We start from the raw sequence: 12,799 nt of genomic DNA, 5'->3' as shown, positions 1-12,799 counted from the left end.
CTTTTTCTCGACGACAAGTTAATGTGCAAAGAATCAATAAACGTATTTGCCAAAAAAAGCAAATAGAATTAGCGATAAAACCGGTTTGTGTTTTCACTCTTGGATTTCACCCTCAGGTTCGATCAGATAAAATTACATAAACACACGTGCACAAAAGCTGATAGCCAAGGGCGCTTGTCGTGCCGTTATTTCCTCTTTATTTCTTTTCTCATTTTTCTTACTCAATACCAAAACTCACGTAGCCGTGCATATATATATATATATATATATATATATATATATGCATTGACCAACCGACCTAAGACCTACACGTACTAGATTACTAGAATCCTAACCGGAATCAACATGAACCTGACAGGAATCCTAACCGGGATCAAACTACTACCTACACGTACACATAGCTAGACTCCAACAAGTACAATAATCACCGGCAAGCCTGATCGCAACAGTACTAGCCCTAACTAACAGACGTATGTTTGGATTACTCCTACATTCACTGTACACAATGGTAATAGTCGGAACCAGATACAAACCAATAAAAAACAAGATCTCAGATCTGCAACCATTAAAGAGTTGTATGTTAGTCCTTGCTTCAGTTCAACCCAAATTTTACAATGACACTATTATATTTAAATCTTGATTATTGCAATACATGAATAATTAATTAACACACCAGGTTGCTCTTGTAACCAGGCAAGACGAATTTATGAACTTGCAAGCATGGCAATCAGATCGACATCCACACAACACCAGTACGAACATTGTCTAGATAAAACTTTATTTGTATATTATTTCAGAATTTAAACTATTTTGTGCGGGTCACACACGACGCTGTGTGACACTTTATTTGTCACCGCTACATCGACATATGCATCGAATAAGCAACGGTGATCCAACTATATATTACTAGAGATATTTCCTTATCAGTAGGCACCAACTCCGGTGCCAACGCTGGATGGCATACTACTGGTGGTGCCGTACAACGGCACGTTGACACTGCACATCGTTGGCAGGGTACGGAGTGCAATAGAAGTCATCACCTCAAGTTGAGCTATTTGGTGTGGCTGCAAGAAGGTACCATGTGGTACCTGTTGTTGTTGAGGCCGTTGACCCAGTTGCTGTTGTTGAGGTTGTTGGAAAGAACATTGTCCGAGCTGCTTCTGTTACTGCGACTGCTGTTGGGGTTGGGAGACACCTTGGCCCGACTGTTGGGGTTGTTGCTGCTGAGGTTGATTGAAACCCTGACACTGTTGTTGTTCTTGTAGGACGATCGAGTAGATGATGGCACGGATTGCCTCATAGCGCGATTGTTCGGGGATTTGCGGCAACTGTAGGCAACATTGTTGTTGCATCACATGGCAACTGCTCTGCTGCAACATTTGCGACCTAGCAAGACTTTGTGGCATTGCCACAGGGCTGCATTGCTGCTGGAGGAATACCTTGCATGGGTTTAGCTGCTGCAAGATAGATGGATGAACAAATGGTATTTGTGGTTGCGGTAGAACTGGTTGTTGTTGCGAGAATGGTGGTTGTTGCGGTAGAATTGGTTGTTGTTGTTGTGAAAATGGTGGTTGTTGCGGTAGTACTGGTTGTTGCTGCTGCAAAAATGGTGGTTGTTGCTGTGAAAATGGTGGTAGTTGTTGCTGCGAAAATTGTGGTTGTTGTTGTGAAAATGGTGGTTGTTGTTCCTGCGATAATGGTTGTTGTTGTTGTTGTTGTTGTTGTTGTTGTTGTGAACATGGTTGCTGTTGTGGAAATGGTTGTGGTTGTTGTTGGATGGATTGTTATTGTTGGTGCGATAATGTTTGTTGTGTTGGTAATGGTTGTTGCTGCGATGGTTTCTCCAAACCAGGGATGTGGCTATTCTCCATTTGTGCAATGGCACTTGTCGCCGCAACGGCGAGGAGGGCAAAGATGAGGAAGGTCTTCATAGTGGATTAGTGTTAACTAGTGTTTCTTGGTTTTGATGCTTGTGCTTGTGATGATATTTGTACTTCATGCCTATTTATAGTAGCCCGGGCACCACCTCTTTCCTTCTTTGCATCAGCTTTAATAATTTTGTTTGGATGCATCTGAAATGAATTTTTGGTACATTGTGTTAGGTTGCGCTAGCTACAAGCATACTTTTGGATTGATCATCAAGGTTGCTTTTTAGTTGTGCACATGATCATACACAAAGTATAGAAATCCTGATGCTTGCTAAAGATGACTTGCCTTATTCACTTTACATGTCACACACTTATCTGTATAGTATCACTTTTGCAACCGAGTTTGGAACCTTGTATAGGTTGTCAGCCATAAACAAGAAAGACAAAACTTGTGTAGGACTAAGTTTGCAATCGTGTGTGGTCTGTTAAGATATGCTTGATTATTAAAGCCTTGCACGTGGAGGGTTCTTCTAGACTCAGTTGCTTTTCATAAAACTAACTTTGTATTGTTCTCTAAGATGATAAGATAAACTAACACCTAGAGAGCATGACATGACTCATCGAATTCCCTTTACATGTAAAGGATGGTAATTTCTTACAAGCTACTCCTACTAGCATATATCGGGTCCTAACTCTAGACACGTTATCATCGGTTCCATCTTTTTTTTGAGAGAGAGAAATCATCAGTTCCATGGCTTTTTTGAGACAATCAGTTCCATCTATGTTTTTTTTTGAGAAATAGTTTCATCTATGGGTGTAGGATTTTTTTTGGGGGGGGGGGGAATGGTAGATGAGGCTGGAACAGAGGCCCCAGCCTGGAGTGAGAGATTAGGCCCAACGTAAGCATTGTGTGTGTTAGGGCACCAAATTCGAACTGGGCTATAGTTTTCGGAGGCCCCAACGTTAGAAGCTCAGCCCACACTCCGCCGATCTGCGTCTTCTTCGTCTCCCTTCCTCCTCCTCCTCCTCCCCGGCCGGACCGCTCGCCGGCACAGCCTCTCCCGGATCCCACTGCCCGCGGCCGCTCCACGTACGTGCGAGGCGGCGGAGGCGTCAACCTCCCTTCCATGCTCCGCATCCGGCCCCCCACCACCACCGCCACCTCTCGAGGTACCCACTCGCTACCCTTCCCCATTCTTTCCTACCCTCAACCTCTCTGGTATCCTCTTCTAACAGCTCTTTTTATTTCCATTGTGGATGGACTCGACAAGAAGATCTCGGAGTTCCTCCGTTGGCAGCCAGTCTGGCCTCCCCGTCTACACAAGGTATCGATCCTGTCTGTTCGTCTCTTCCAGCTATTCGATTCACACGAATTAGAGAGGCGTGCCCATCTCCATGCTAGCTGCGTGAATCAGGAGGGTCAGCACGAAGCATAATTCAGCTGCATAGCCAAACAGCGATGTACATATGTGCTTTGCTAGCTGAGTAACTCTGTGCTTTATGTGGATGCCGCTTCAAAAGTTCAAATAATCATCAAATTCCTCCTTTGCGCACTATGCAGGTGGAGTGGAGGACATTCCGTTCCTCTCTGATGTGTGAGAAGAAAGTTCATCTCCGGTGGAGCGATGTCCAAGTTAGTTACAGCATCCAGTCATCTGTATAATCTCAGTGTTTATTCTGTTTTGGACTGTCGTATTTCATATGTGCATCAGAGGAAATGTGCTTTCTAGCTAGAGGCATGTTGCAGCTGGCCGAGTCCCAGATCTCATTTCATTTATATGGCCATAGGAAGCGATCAATAAAAGGGCACTGGAATTTATCTTCTAACACCACTGTTGTTCTAGCTCCCTGTCTTTGTTTTTTTTTGCCCTCGTTGTATGGTTGCCAAGTCAGGCATCATCTGATTTTAGTTAGTCAAGCCGATCTCATTATTTAGCGGATAAAAAGAATTCCATATGGCTCCTATGCCGGTTTTCACTGTCTCACAATAATGGAACATATTAAGCTCACCAAATTGTATCCGTCAAAGATAAAAATGCTCACCAAATTATATCGCGTACTCATATGTATCTTTCATCATCGAATAACAGGAGATTGACAAGTTGTGTTTTATCATATCAGCATATTAAGTGTATCCTTTGTCCATATCAAAATGGGATAGTCATCTGACAGCTTATTATGCTCATCTCTGAACTCGGTCATGCCCCTTCAGTGTTAGTTAGAGGTGTCACTAAAAAAGCACAGGAAATTAACCACTTGCCACCGGGTCTTCTCTCTTCAGCAGGAAGCATGTGTTGCATTCAAGATTCAATGAGTTCACGAAAACCAATATTGTGGTCCTCCCTGTGCAGCAGGTACTCAAGTTGAATTATATTTTTATAGTTGCACAGTAGGTGTCCTCTCACACGTCTAGACATGGGAGGTAATTGTTTAATTTGCATTCCTGCAACTTTTTGGAGTACTTAGAACGAAAATTCATACCACTTGCTAAGGTCACAGCCAATGGGACGTCACATTTGAAAAACTGCATTGGATATACTGACACAAATACATAATTAATACTCTATTTGCAATATCCTGGGTGTACTGACATAAATTATTTTACTGCCTGCAAGTTTTCATTTTCTAACTGAAGTGCACATTGTCCCATATGGCTGTCGATACCTCGGTTTAGCCACTTGATTAATTTAAAACCTGCATCGTTAATACCAGCCACCTTGTTTATATTGGCAATGTGTATGGTTGGCTGATCTCATTAGGGCAATTGCTTTCCGGTTAAAATGATGCTGCAGATAATCTCACTGGGGCGGCTAATTCTAATTGTTTCTACGTTTGTTGTCAACAGATTAAAATTCTATATTTAATTCTAAAAACTGAGTAGTGTGTTGCATCAGACTATATGAACAGGGCATAATTCTCTGCCAGCCGATTATGTCTGTTCTGAGATCAATCCTGTACTCAATCATAATTAGAGGCCATTCCAAAAAAAAAGAACAATAAAATAACCACTTGATTCGGTGATAAGTATGTGATGTATTGAAGATTCAACTAATCCAAGAACACCATTATTCTGGTCTACCTGGACAGCAGGCACTTGACATAAGTATATGCTGTAGTTGCGCAGTAGGTGTGCTGTCACACGTATAGCCAGTGGAGTTAATTGTTCAATTTGCATTCCTGCAACTCTTTGTATTTGGATAGAAAATTCGTACCATCTGCTAAGGTCACAACCAGTGGAACGTCACTTTTGAAAAACTGGATTCGATTGGATGTACTGATGCAAGTCTATCTATACATCTATCTATACATACATACATACATACATACATACATACATACATACATACATACATACATATACATATACATATACATATACATACATACATACATACATATACGTACATACATATACTAATTAGAGACTCCCTAGAAATTACCACGTTAATTAGAAATTATGAGCCGTTTATCTGGTGGGACCAAGTTATAATGGCGTAGATTAAACCATGTAACTTCCAGCCTCCACACTAATAATTTTAAGCCTCCACGCTAATGTATTGTCCTAATAGCATACCATCCAAGTCCAACTCAAGATAAAGAAATCATAGACGTACAATGTACACAGATGTGCCCCCCTCCCCCGTGTCCTCCAGGTCCCCGAGTGAGTGATTACAGTGCCAAAACATGAACATGTACACAGCGGCCAGCCGGCAGAAAAATAAACACACACGGAGGCACACGAGAAATCGCTGGATGGCCACAAGTACGTACCTTGAATTTTCTCTATTGCTTCACTGGTAGATTAATAGCCTAAATGTGTCTTAATGCCTCAACTAGCTGACTATATAACCTAAGATCGGATTATGTGTACGTACAGGAACCAAGGCACATGATGATGTCATGCCTAATGGATCGTGATTATTATTGCTAACGATGTGCCAACCTGCGTCCTGTAGGTCATTCCCGAGCGAGTAATTCCAAGGATATTCAACAATGTTGTAATTTAGTTCTGGATTAGTATTACAAAATAATTATCACGAGCAGTGGCCAATACACTAGCGCGATCAAGTATAGTGATTATGAAGTAGTTCGCTGGGTATAGGTTGGAATATAGTTCATGATCTTTTAAATGTGTGTTAATTGGTTGCTGCTTGCCGGAAAAGGTTGCAGACAGGACAACGGTGCATCAATCAAGGTTGCAGTAGGTGTGTAGATCATCAGTGGATACAAGTTCCTTCAAATTCCCCTTGCAAAAACACCAAGGGTTGTGCTTCAGTCTACCCGTCGGCAGGCGCACGTTCAAGGAGATAGTTCTCCTTTCTACTTGATCCAGTATGCATCCAAACTGGTACGTAAATTAATATTTACCTTCTTCGGACTTTAATATGGTCTTTAGCCATGTACAGTTGTAAGCTCAGAACACATATAAAGGGAGTCCTTAAAATTTATATTACATTTTCTAAAAAAAATGAATTGTCAATGGGCTGGATAAATTCTAGCTTGGATGATGCTAATTCCTTCCACAGTGCAATCATATATACATATTAAGTTATGGCTTTTGCTCTCCAATTATTAGCAGTTATTTTTGATACGAAAAGCGCAGGATAACAAGCCTGGACTCACTTGCATGTGCCTCATATGTCCTTTACTAAAATAGGACGGGATGCTTCAGATTATAAATTGTTAAGATGAGTTGATGTTGTAATCTCTTATATATTTAGTTATCATACAATTTCCCAAGTCATCAGAGTTTTTGAAGCAAAGACACGATTCTTCTAGATCAAAGATAGTATATTTACTAATGAAGAAACATTTCTCACATTTATTTTAATATGAGTGTGTTATTAACTCTTTTGTCGTGCAAATTATGTTCCCACCTCAGAATCAAATGTAAAATATGTTCTGCCTAGCCATGAAGTACTAAACTACTCCTTTTGTATTCTCCATATCATGTAATTTTTATTGATTCAATTAGTTGGATGCCCAATTATAGTAGCCAGCCCATAGAGCTATTGCTACATTTTACCTTGGCAGGAGTTGTCTGTTGGTGCACCTCTTTTATATCTATTTAAGATTTTTTTTTCTCGATTATCATTATAATTTTTCTTTGGACCTTATAACTCACCAATGAATTTATGATTTGTTGCTTTAGATTCTAGGATTTTTTTTTCCTTCGTGTATATGAATTAAAATAAAAATTCTTCACAGATCATACTTCTGCAGTATATTTTGTCACTTGAAACGAGATTTAGTTGAGCCATTGTTCTATCCATCCAATGTTCTTATAAATCAGTGCGACCATGGTGTGTACAATTTTTTTTGTTTCTCTCAATGTTGGCAACAACATCGCATGCAGTTTAGACATTCTTATTCATATCAGTTGTTTTTTAAATGCCTTTTAACTAATTGTCATGTCAAATTTCATGCTTAACTAATTTTTTCTTTAATTTGGCATGCTAAACACACGATAACTTATTATTATTTTAATTATATACTTCAATCCTGCATGTTTTCATGTATTAATTTAACTTATAATTAAATCCATGGAACGAGCTTCAAAATGCGTAATAAATAACTTAATTAATCATTATGGCTGATTGTAGGTACAATTTGTGTCCCAAAAAATATGACATATTAGAAAGTGGCATTGTTCTAAACATATTTGACCATTATTTCGTACATGTTATCATTAGTGAAAACTAATTTGCATGAAAAAAATCTAATTAGAGGGCAACAATTAAGCAAGATATGTGCCATAACTTACATGCTAAGTTTGGTACAGAAGAATATGACCATGAAATATATTGTTCCCTTCTCCTTGCGAATATAGAAAATAACCTGTAGTTACCGGAAGCTGAATCGCTTATTTGGTAATAATAATAACTGTATTTTCTTTATGTTCATGTCAAATAGGCATTAACTGGACCAGCCCGTGCAAATGCACGGGTTGACGACTAGTACCGAATATAATGATCTACTTGCAATATTTTAGTTGCATGTGTCATCTTGCGCTCTGGTTCTGTCTCAATAAGAAATGAAGATGCCCCCAGCTATTAATGTGGTATGCTGGTTGTCCTATTATACATCAGCCCAAAAAGAATGCCCAGTGCTGAGCTGTTCAAGATTGGATGGTTGTTTTTGGTTCCCATAACGCGAGCTCACCGACTTCGCTCCCAGAAAGTCAATACTCACCTTGGCTTCCAGTTTCATTAGTACCAAAGCAATGCACATCGTGCTCACAACATTCTCTTCTCCATTCCACACTGTGCTCGTGTTTCCCTTTGTAGTGCCAATCGTGTGAGCATTCGAATGGTGGAGGTGGTGGCCGCCATGGTGATCCGGCCGCTGGTGTCCATGCTAGTGAACAAGACGGCCAACTCCTTCCTGGGCCAGTACAAGGTGATGGAGGGAATGGAGGAGCAACAAAAGAATCTCAAACGCAAGCTTCCGGCCATACTCGACGCCATGACCGACGCCGAGAATCAGGCAATGGAGCATAGAGATGGGGCCAAAGCCTGGTTCCAGGAGCTCAAGACGGTGGCTTATGAGGCAAATGAGGTCTTCGACGAATTCAAGTACGAAGCACTCCGTCGTGAAGCCAAGAAGAAGGGGCACTACACCAAGCTTGGGTTCAATGTAATTAAACTCTTCCCTACTCACAACCGTATTGTGTTCCGTTACAAGATGGGCCGTAAGCTTTGCCAGATTCTGAAGTCATTTATGTCCTCATAGCAGAGATGCATTCCTTTAGGTTCAAGTACCGACCACTGTTGCCTGTGTCCAAAAAATGGATGCAGACGGACAATGTTATCATTGACCCACAAGAAATTGCCAGCAGATCCAGACACGAAGATAAGAAGAATATTGTTGATATATTACTTGGTGAAGTTAGTAGTTCAGATCTCATGATTATTCCCATTGTTGGAATGGGTGGCCTTGCCAAGACTACATTAGCACAACATCTATACAATGAACCTAAAGTTTAGAAGCATTTCCAGTTGCTGCTTTGGGTCTGTGTATCTGATACATCTGATGTGAACTCCCTGGCTAAGAGTATAGTTGAAGCGTCTCCCAAGAAGAATGATGATACATACAAACCACCACTCGATAGACTTCAAAAACTGGTCAGCGGGCAGAGGTATCTCCTTGTATTGGATGATATATGGAAAAACAGAGTTCCATAAGTGGGAAACACTGAAGGCTTGTCTGCATGGTGGCATGGGTAGTGTAGTGTTGACAACCACTCGTGATAAACAAGTTGCTGAAATCATGGGTGCATATAGAGCCTACAGTCTCACTTATTTGGACGATAGATTCTTAAAGGAAATTATTGATGCAAAGCATTCAGTTCGGAGAAAGAAATGCCCGGCGAGCTAGTCGAGATGGTTGCTGAGATTGTGAAGAGATGTTCTGGTTCTCCTTTAGCTGCAACTGCATTGGGCTCTGTACTTCGTACCAAGACCAGCGAAGAAGAATGGAAGGCTTTATCATCTAGAAGCAGCATTTGCACCGATGAGACTGGAATTTTGCAAATACTAAAGCTCAGCTATAATGACTTGCCATCACACATGAAGGAGTGCTTTGCTTTTTGTGATGTATTTCCCAAGGATTGCAAGATTAATGTGGAGGAGCTTATCCAACTATGGATCACAAATGGCTTTATCCCGGAACAGGAGGAAGATCGTCTTAAAACCATTGGAAAACATATTTTCAGTGAGCTAGCATCAAGGTCGTTCTTTCTGGACATAGAGGAATTTAAGGGCCACGGGCAGTATTGTTTCAGAACTACATGCAAAATCCATGATCTTATGCATGATATTGCAATGTCTGTTATGGGAAAGGAATGTGTCGTTGCAATTAAGGAACTAAGTCAAATTGAGTGGCTTTCGGATCATGGAAAAAATACACTCTAGGGCAGCCAGTCAACACGACCGGCGGGACGAACCATAAGTTTGGACCGTGTGGCCCCTGGTGGTGGTCATGGAGACCAACTGCCCCGGGGGCGGCGCGGAGCTGAAGCAGCAGCGGCGGCTAGGGTTTGGATCAGTTAGGCTGATACCATGTTAGAAGGGAATAGAAAGAGGTTGGTGAAATCGTTGTTTATTGCTTGAGACTCGTCGGCATATATATACATATATACATATATATATATATGTGTGTGTGTATATATATATGTATATATACATATATATATGTATGTGCCGACGAGTCTCAATACTTCCTAGTCTATCCTAAGTTTCCAATCTAATCACAATACTCAACAAGTACCCACGAGTGTCGGTCGCTGCAGAGGCGACATCGATCCAGTGGTCGAGGTTGCCGCCACAGATAAAGCCCCCTGTCCAAGCACAAGGCATGCAGATCCTCACCGCCACCTTCATCGGCTCCCATGCGGCGCACCGCCGGCCTCTCGGGTGGCAACATGGAGGGGAGTCGGTATTGGGGGCGCGGTCGGCTACGCTAGGGTTGAAGTGCCCGAGTCGCCCCGGAGGGAGCAATGCCTTTGCGGAGGGGTTTTTCACCAATCACCTACAATGTCTTTCTGAATTCATGTAGACGTTTTTCCAGGCGAAGCAGCAGGAATTTAGCTGCTAGCTCTACTCCACACACTAGTTAAAGGAATTTCCACTAGTACATATATTGTCGTATTTTTCATATAATAAAAAGTCTAACAATTATTCTGTGGTCTACACGAGTAGACCAGTACAAGACAACTCCACCGGAAACAAATAAGACGAATCTGAAATAATACTACCTATGATATCCATATAATAAAACTAGCCAAGCATAGCGCGCAAACAAACTAGTTAGCTCATGATCAGGCCGGGCGGCGTGGATGAATCAATTAGCTGGAGTTCCCGTGCGAGTCGCAGGTGGATGGATCGGTTATGCACTTGAGCAGCACCGCTTGCGCTCTGGTGCATGCCGCGGCGTCCGGCTTCGGCCCCAAACACGCATAAGCCCATTTGTCGAACTTGTCCAGCACGCAGAAGTACCTGCTAGGACACTCGAGGCCGGCCGTTACTTTTTCCATATTTGCCACGATGCCGGCCACGGACTTCTCCAACGACGTCTCCATGGCGATGGCCGACGGTGTTGCTGGGCTCTCCATCACGATGAGACGGGGGTCCAACCAGGGCTTGAAAGTCTCTGTCGATGTCGATGGTTTTCCCATGGATCTGCTTGCTCTTGTATTTTTATAGGCGCACGTACGCGCTGATACGAGTCGGGTCCAACTAGGATTTGATATGTGTTGGTTTTGGAAAGTATTTCTCGTGACCGACCATAGTACGGCTAAACCTAGGCGGACAAGAAAACAAATCAAAGACTAGTCCGGTCTACAGGACAGGTACAACTACTAGCGCATGCATGGCGTGAGGCTCCAGCGTCGGGTGTCGGCTCTGGACATGCAACACCATGAGCCCGGAGGACGATGGACGGCGACAGACGGCAGCAGCTAGCCGCGACGGGGATGGATGGCAGCGGCAGCGGCGGCACCTGCCGGACCTCGTGCTCCTCCACGACATGGTGTGAACCGATCAATGACTGTGAATTGCATGGATTTGGCGGACGGGTTCATGTTCTCGGAAGGCTTCATCGACACCACGGCGTTTCTGACTCCTCAGAACCCAAACTTGTTTTTCTAAAAGCCTATGAGAGTGATTTTTCTACACCCCGGCTCGGTACACCCACGCAAGGAAATATAGCAAAACATTTTTGAAAAAATATAAAACTTTGGGAATGATTATGAATAAAAGTTGTAGGTGCTTGCAAAGTTTTTGGTCAAATGATATTTGAGAAGCTCTGTACAAAAAAGGAAGTTACTCAAAAAGGTGCAAGCCATTATCTGGCCTCCTTTGGACGGACAGAAGGTCACACCGTGGTGTGGTTGGGTACGGGACCAGGCGACGTCTCTGATATTTGTAAGAATGACTTATGTCCTGATTGATGAAATAAAATCTTTCTTTCACCCGCAAAAAAAGGGAAGTTACTCAAAATTACTCAAAATGTATGTTAGTAATACCGGTTTTCCTAAATTCCTACTAAAACTTGTTTTCCAAAAACCAATCACACATCATTCTTATCAAAATGACTAGTAAATGTCCTCAGCTCCAGCTCATATGAGCTCGGTATATGAATACTAAAATCCGCGAAATAGAAAATAAATTCAAAACAATCTGAACTTCTTGGCAAACATTGACAAAAGTTTTGAATGCTTGCAAAGTTTCATCATGAAATGGCATTCATGGAATTCGTGAGAAAAATAAAATAAAATTCGCACTCCAAACTGTTTTTGAGAATAACTTTTGTGAAGCATTGAATTTGTTTTCTTTGCCACGTCGCCCATGAATTTCATTCTGTGATGAAACTTTGCAAGTAATCAGAACATTTGCCCTATATAAAAGCATCTTCAATTGTCTCCATTTCTCCTAAAACTACCAGTTTTAGGAAAAGTTGCCAAATATATAACACGCACCAACAACTTCTTTATACCGAAAATATTTTAGGTGATCACCTAAAAACACCGTGTTTGCCCCTATAAAAAATATATTGTTGGCCGGAGCCAACCGTGTGACACTTCACAGCTTCGCACGCCATTGCCACATCTGACGATCGCCGTGGCTGCATTGGACCTCGCCAGCTGTGTTGCTGGTCGCCAAAGCTCCCCGCCTCTGCCGGCATTTTTCGTGGACGCGCGCGCGAGAGAGAGGGAGAGAGAGAGAGAGAGAGAGAGAGAGATGAGATGAGATGAGATGAGATGAGAGATTAGTCACTGGCAGGTGGCCTACATATGACAGACTAATTATAAGGGAACTCGTATAGGGGAACTGCTACAGCAATGCACCTGTGAAATCTAATAAATGTATTCACTAGCGCAGAAAATGGTTATATACAATCATAGTTAGTGGTGCCATTTTGAGTTCATGCCT

General features: G+C 42.1%; 1 long non-coding RNA gene and 2 pseudogenes across 1 annotated transcript; 2 read left to right on the top strand and 1 right to left on the bottom strand.

Moving 5' to 3' along the window:
- Positions 1 to 723: 723 nt before the first annotated feature.
- LOC147988301 (glutenin, low molecular weight subunit PTDUCD1 pseudogene) lies at positions 724 to 1,988 on the bottom strand (annotated as a pseudogene).
- A 752-nt stretch (positions 1,989 to 2,740) lies between these two features.
- On the top strand, positions 2,741 to 3,654 carry LOC147988300 (uncharacterized). Its single transcript, XR_015610729.1, has 3 exons — positions 2,741 to 3,038; positions 3,143 to 3,193; positions 3,430 to 3,654. It is a non-coding gene; the product is annotated as an uncharacterized LOC147988300 (long non-coding RNA).
- A 3,432-nt stretch (positions 3,655 to 7,086) lies between these two features.
- On the top strand, positions 7,087 to 9,781 carry LOC147988299 (putative disease resistance protein RGA3; annotated as a pseudogene).
- Positions 9,782 to 12,799: the final 3,018 nt, after the last annotated feature.

The sequence above is a fragment of the Triticum urartu genome, chromosome 1A, assembly GCF_056163025.1.
Source record: "Triticum urartu cultivar PI428250 chromosome 1A, HENAU_Tu73, whole genome shotgun sequence".
Taxonomy (NCBI): domain Eukaryota; kingdom Viridiplantae; phylum Streptophyta; class Magnoliopsida; order Poales; family Poaceae; genus Triticum; species Triticum urartu.
Note: the sequence above shows the minus strand (reverse complement) of the source record. Positions and strands in the feature narration are given on the sequence as shown.